The following is a 6,802-nucleotide window of genomic DNA, read 5'->3' on the forward strand; positions in this document are numbered from 1 at the left end:
CACCAATACCATGGAAGCCTCAGTATTATATCTTATTATAATTAGTCAAGAAGCTCTTTTCCTCAGGCATTATGATGTTTAAAAATGAGTAGAGAAATATAGGCCTAGTGAACTCATTTCACTGATGGATAATTTGCTATTATTTTTATGCCATTATTTATTTAATCATTACTTGTTTGGGTTCTTTTGTCTACTTTATCTATCACATAGCCGATCCACATTTTTAAAATCAGTTTGATAATTTTTGTGTTTAATGGGAGTTTATTCCATTTATATTTATTATCTTCACTAATGTACATTTTAGACTTATTTGTGCCTTGTCAGGTGATTTCTGTTTGTCTTGGATTTTTTTTTCTATTTTTTCCTACTCCTTCATTCTGTTTATCTAGATTGATTTTTAAATTCCTTCTCTTCCCTAAGCGTTAAAGAAAATTCACTTTTATCTTTTTGTATTTTTGAAAATATATGCGTCTAAGTAAAAGTCGCAAGTATGAGAATTTTTTAGAGGACACCTTAAATCTCAATGAACCATCTAATATATCGGAAGTGTTAGCTGATATTTTCAGATTTTGACCACTTCCCGTGGAAACTATTATTAATATTTTATACCACCTCTATTCTAATTTTCACCCGCTTACCAATTTCTAAGCTCCCATTTCTTCTTGTTTCTGGGACTTTTTTAAAGGATCATATTATCTCTTCTGAACAAGCAGATCCTTTAGAAGCATATTTAGTGAACAACGATTGATGGTAAACTCTCTCCATTTGTTTTTTTGCAGGACAGTGTGTTTATTTCATCTTTGCTCTTCATTAACTTCTTTACATTTAGATGTAAACCCTTCCATAAAGAAAGTTAAAATGATGGGCGCAGTGAGGCACTGGGATACACTGCACCTCGTTAACCAATTCTTTTTCTTTCCTTTGCTCTATCTCTACACAGACAAATGGATACATGAGAAATATAGAGACACCTCTGCGAACAAGAAAATCTCTAGTATAACCACCCATTCCCACCAAAGAAATTTGATATTGATGGAATTACATTCTATATCCTCACTATTCTAATTCTCTCACTTTTCCCCACAGATACATCTTTAGTAGATGTTTGTATTTGCAGATTCAGAGCAATGAAGGATTGTGTATTTAATTTGATTGTTCAACTGTCTTTCTACTTTATTAAATCTAGAACAGTCCCCGTTTTGTTTTATGTTTGTTTGTCTTTTATGAAATTGATATTTTTGAAGTGTCTAAGCCAGTTGATGTGTAGAATTCTCCCATCATTTGGATTTTTCTTCAAGTTGCTTCATGATGATTAGATCAAGAGAAACATTCTTGGCATTAAAACAACGTAAGTGACATTGTCGCTCTTCTTTCTATACATGCATATATGTATATATAAAATGAGAGGACTATCTGACATGTACAGATGGAGTTGCGTTAAGATAGTTGTAGAAAGACACTCACTTAAGTCTTCAAATGTGTGTAGACCATGAGCGGATCTCAGAAAATTTCTCAATTAATGCTACTAATTTCGGGTTTGACAGGGATTGAAGATGGATAAATGGCTGAGAAAACCCTACATGTGCTGAAAAAGGTGCAAAATCATATTGTAATTATTTGCTTTCCGCAAACCTGATACTTATTTAATATGAGGGAAACGATTATTCAACATTTCACCCAGAATCACACACATATTAGAAGTTCCATCTTCTTCTGTGAGATCCCCTTCATTTTGAAAATGAATCCGTGGCTCCATATCATTTTTATGTGGTGATTACTTATCAAGGAAGTAGAAGAAATATATCCTGTTGTGAGCATTTGCCTTAGAATCGAAATTCAAAAATAAATCAATAAAAGTCTTGTTCTTCAGTCACAAAGATTTTCCTTCTTTTCTGGTCCTCTTCTCAGGTCCTTTTCAGACTTTCTTTTGGTAGCATGACAAAAGAAAAATAATGAACTAGACTGAATTCATTTTCCTGGGATTTGCTGGCAACACGGTTGCATATCCTCTTCTTGTATTTCTGGTATCTATGTGGCCACCCCATGGTGGGTAACATGGGAATGATCCTACTCATCAAGATCGATTCCACTTCGAACACCCATGTACTTTTTCCTCACAACACTTTGGCATCTTGTTGATCTTTGTTACCTACCGCTATCACTCCCAAGATGCTGCAAAACTTCGAATTAGAAGAATAAGTCCTATCATCATTTAGGGCTGTGTAATTCTACTATTGGTTTATGCAACATTTGCAACAGTATTGTCACTCCTGGCTGCAATGGCAGTGGACGTTATGTGCCATCTGTAAGCCACTTCAGTATCCCAGATCATGTCCCAAGAGTCTGCATCAACCTATGTACTGGTTCATACGTCATGGGTTCAATGCCTTCAGCACACAGCTTACATTTTACGTCCTTTCTGCAAATCCATATCATCAATCACTTTTTCTGTGATGTCCCCCCAATTCTAGCCGCCTCTTCATGCTCCAACATTGACTTCAATATCATGCTCCCTTGTGTCTTTGTGGGGTTTAACTATGATGTTCACTGTGCTGGTTGTCATCTTTCCTACATTATATCCATGGTCGCCATCCGTGAAGTATCTTCCACTGCAGGAGGAAAAAGCCCTCTCCACGTGCGCTCCCACTCGACAGTCATCACAGTGTTCTACGGGACTGTCTCCTACATGTACCTGCACCATGGGACCAAGGAGTCTCAAAGCAAGAAAAAGTAGCTTCTGTGTTTTATGGCATTGTGATCCCCATGTTAAACCCCTCATCTACAGCCTGAGAAACCAAGATGTCAAGGAAGCCCTAAAGGGATTGGAAAGAGGTTCTTCTAGTTTGAACTTTGATTTCTAACTCAACATGAGTTCAATAAGCAAACCAACCGTTTCTCTTATTTTTCAGCAACAGGTGTGACAAATGTTTGTGAGATACAAAGTCATTCCTTAGTTATATCAACAGCATCTGAAAGAGAATGGAAAACATGTCAAATGAACAATAGATAACCTTCTAACTCACGTGTTTCTTACAGAGAAAGAATCTGAAAAGAATGTCTTTGATATTGTTTTTTATATTTTGAGAACCCCTCTTTTCAAATACTCCAATATTAAAAGAGAAAAGTTTGTTAACAGAAATGCATAATCAATATTACATAAGTATCTCTATCAAAGACAGGAGAAGGAAATCACTGGGATAAAATAATTTTTGGCTTCTCCTAAACATGAAGAGATAGGAAGAGCAATACAACAGACATGAAAGTCCAGGAATAGGTCCAAACCATAAGATAATTGATTATGTGATGATTGTGATACTGCAGTCATAGGGCATATATGGATTATGTAACAAATAGTATGGAAATAATGACTAGATTTTGGACGGAGTAAAGCTGGAAACGCTCTCACAAAAAGATAAATTTTAAATGGCTCAATGATTTAAATGTAAAAATTAAACTCTAAAGAAAACACCAAATTTAACCTTTAAGAACACAAATTTTAGCCTTTAGAGTGAGGAAACCCTGTATAAATACAAAAAAAAACACCTAAGTAAATTTTCTGCATAAAAATCAAAGTTTCGCACAGCAAAATATACCGCAAAGTAAAATAATTAATATTGAGAAAGAAATGTTTGTAGCTGTTACAAAGAAGGTATTTGACTCAAAATAGCAAATGGGTGCCTGGGTGGCTCATTCAGTGTAAGCATCTGACTTCGATTCAGGTCATGATCTCAGGGTCTTGGGACAAGCCCCAAGCATCAACAGGGTGTCTGCTTGTTCCTCTCCCTCTGTTCCTCCCCTGCTCATTCCCTCTCTCTCTCTCTCTCTCTCAAATAAATAGAAAATCTTTTTAAGAATAGCACAAAAGCAAGCAAAAACGTTAAGAGGGCAACATATATGAACACATCATTCACAAAGAAATAAATACTAATTTTTTGGTAAAAATGTGAATGGGGAAAAAAGGTAAACAAAACTAAATTATGCTGTTTTTCATTTACCATAATGATAAAGTATAATAAAAGTTTCTCAGCACAGTAGCAGAGAGGATTTGGGGACGTACTCACTCGAGATTTGCTACAACTGATTTAAGTAAATAAAGCCTCCCTCTGGAGGCAGGTGGGACTACCTGCCCAACTTGACCAGATCATGCCCTTTGTTCAGAGATTCCTCTACTAGATATCTTCTAATCCTAAAGATATATTCAAACTTATGCACATTAATATATTTATTATCACATTGTCTTTATTAGTAAAGACTGGAAACCATATTGTTTACCAGTTGGTGGCGGGGAGGAGTCTGATATACAGATTAAGGAACGCAGCTGCTCGACATTTATAATTCAGCGGTTAAAACAGGTGAAATTTCTCTGTCGATATAGATCACCCAGAAATATTAAGTGAAAGACAAGCTAAAGAACCACATGCAGAATATGCTGGCATTTCTTTGGGGAAGAAAGAAAGCATATAAACATTAATGTTTACCAAATACAATGCAAGGCTTATATCTGGAAAAATAACCGAAGATTCTAACAGTGTTGACCTCCAGGAAGGGAAACCGGCTGTTGGAATGGAGGGGCAGACGGAGTCTGGGGTGTTTACTCTACGCATGTGCTTTTGTACTTTGAAATTTTCACACAGGGATGCGTTGTTAAACAAACCCCAAAACGGAAGGCAGAGGGGCTGGAGGGATGAGAGGCAGGATCCGAGGATGGGAGGCAGGAAGGGAAGAAGCAGGAAAAGAAGGAAGAGAAGGAGGGAAGAAGAGGAGGCAAGGAAGCAGGGAGGGAGAGAGGGAAGCAGGACAAAAAGCAATTTGTCAGAAGCAGGACAACTCTCAAAAACAAAAGCAAGAAAGTCTCTAATGACTGTAATGCAAAAACAGATTTGTCCCCTCTGGAAATCCAAACTTTTCTTCAGCAGAAAATAACTACTGAATATTGGTTTTTTCCAATGCATCTCAGTCCCAGAACCTCAGATTCCCAAGAGAGCCAGTGTTGATCCTCAGGCCCCAGCTATAAAATTCCTGACTGAAGGAAGACACCAAGAAAGCTCAGTGTGAAATCAGTTTGCACACGTTGCAGAATACAGAAAGGACTCTGAGGCAACTCCAGGGTAAGTAAAGAAAATAATTCCCAGTTTTCAAACATAAGCTGTTTCCATCACAGCTTATGCAGGAAGTGTAGAGGGAAAGGGTCTGAGCCGAGTTCTTCCATTTCACCCCAAGACCGGGAGGAACATCACTTCATCACTGTGAGGTCATGGAAATGGAGTGAGGGAACTCAGTTGGGCTGAGTGTTGCCTGGGAGAAGACATGAATGAACAAATAATTGAATGAATCAATTGATAGATCAATTGATCAATATTGTATGTCTTTAATGTATTCTTTGCATATTTTACTACGGCCATTTGATGAGCACTCCATTGCACACCTGACCCTTTGCTGGGAAGTTGACATAGATTGGCTCACTTGATCCCCACATAACTGCAAAGCAGGCTTTGCTTTTTCCTCTTCTTAGTTTTTGGGTTTTTTTTTTAACTTTTTATTTTCAAGTCCTTAACAGTCACAGGAAGATAGGTCAAAGAGGTACAAAGACAGTACACAGAGGAACCATGTGTCCTTCACCCATTCTCCTTCTGTGGTTACATCTCACATAGTTATACTCTGATACCAAACGAGGTGTGTGTGACAATGCATGTATGCAGCTCTGTGTCATTTTGTCCCATGTATAGATTTGTGCAACCATCACCACAATCAAGATGCAGACCTATGCTACCACAGATGCCTGATTCCATACAAACCTCCCTCGTGCAACCCCTTACAGCCGCACCCCTCCTCCCCGACCTGATCCCTGGCAATCAATAGTCTGTTCTCCATTTCTATAACGTTGTCATTTGGAGAATATTAGGTAAAAGGAATCCTTCACTATGTGACCTTTTGAGTTGGTTCTTATCGCTCAGCATAATGCCATTGCGATCTATCCAAATTGTTGCAAGTATCAGAACTTTGCTCCTCTTTATTGCTGAGTGATATTCCACAGTATAGATGTATCATTGTTTCTGTAACCAGTCACCTATTGGAGAACGTTTTGGTTATTTGCAGTTTTCAACTATTACAAATGAAACAGTTACCAAAAATTATGTATGGGCTTTTATGTGGGTGAAAATTTTGGGCAAACATAACTGCCCAGGAACGTAAGTACTGGATAAGTACTAGGTGGTGTGCCAAGTGTGTGTTTAGTTCTTTAAGAAACAGCCAAACTATTTTCCACAGTGACTGTACCATGTTACTCTCCCCTGAGCAGTGCATGAGAAATCCAGCTACTCTGCATGCTCCCCAGTATTTGGTATTGTCACTGCTTTTTATTTTAGCCATTCTGATGGACATGCAGTGATACTTCATTGTCTTCCTACTTTGCATGTACCTAATGCCCAGTGACGTAGGACATCTTGTCCTATGCTTATTTACCGCCTATGTGATATAGGCCCTCTTTGGTGAATTGTCTGTTCATATCTTTTACCCATTTCCTAATTTGATTGTTTTCTTTAATACTGAGGTTGCAAGTGTATACTCTAGGTATATAAAGGACTCCAGTCCTTCGTCAGATACATTTTATGCATCTGTGGAATGTAAATGTGGAAACCTTACTTCCTTTGCATTCTTTCTCTCCCCACTTATAATATACTTTTGGGAAATATACGCTCTCCACACATTGAGAACACAGTACACAGGGTCAAAATTTTTGCTTCAACTGCCAAATGTAACTCTGAAAACTTAAGAGAAGGCAAATCTTTCTGCATTTCATTCG

At 37.7% G+C, this 6,802-nt stretch overlaps 1 pseudogene; it reads left to right on the forward strand.

The window, feature by feature from the left end:
• The first annotated feature begins 2,101 nt into the window (after nucleotides 1–2,101).
• Nucleotides 2,102–2,861, forward strand: LOC121104729 (annotated as a pseudogene).
• Nucleotides 2,862–6,802: the final 3,941 nt, after the last annotated feature.

Source organism: Ursus maritimus, unplaced genomic scaffold (genome assembly GCF_017311325.1).
Source record: "Ursus maritimus isolate PB19 unplaced genomic scaffold, ASM1731132v1 scaffold_23, whole genome shotgun sequence".
NCBI classification, from domain to species: Eukaryota; Metazoa; Chordata; class Mammalia; order Carnivora; family Ursidae; genus Ursus; species Ursus maritimus.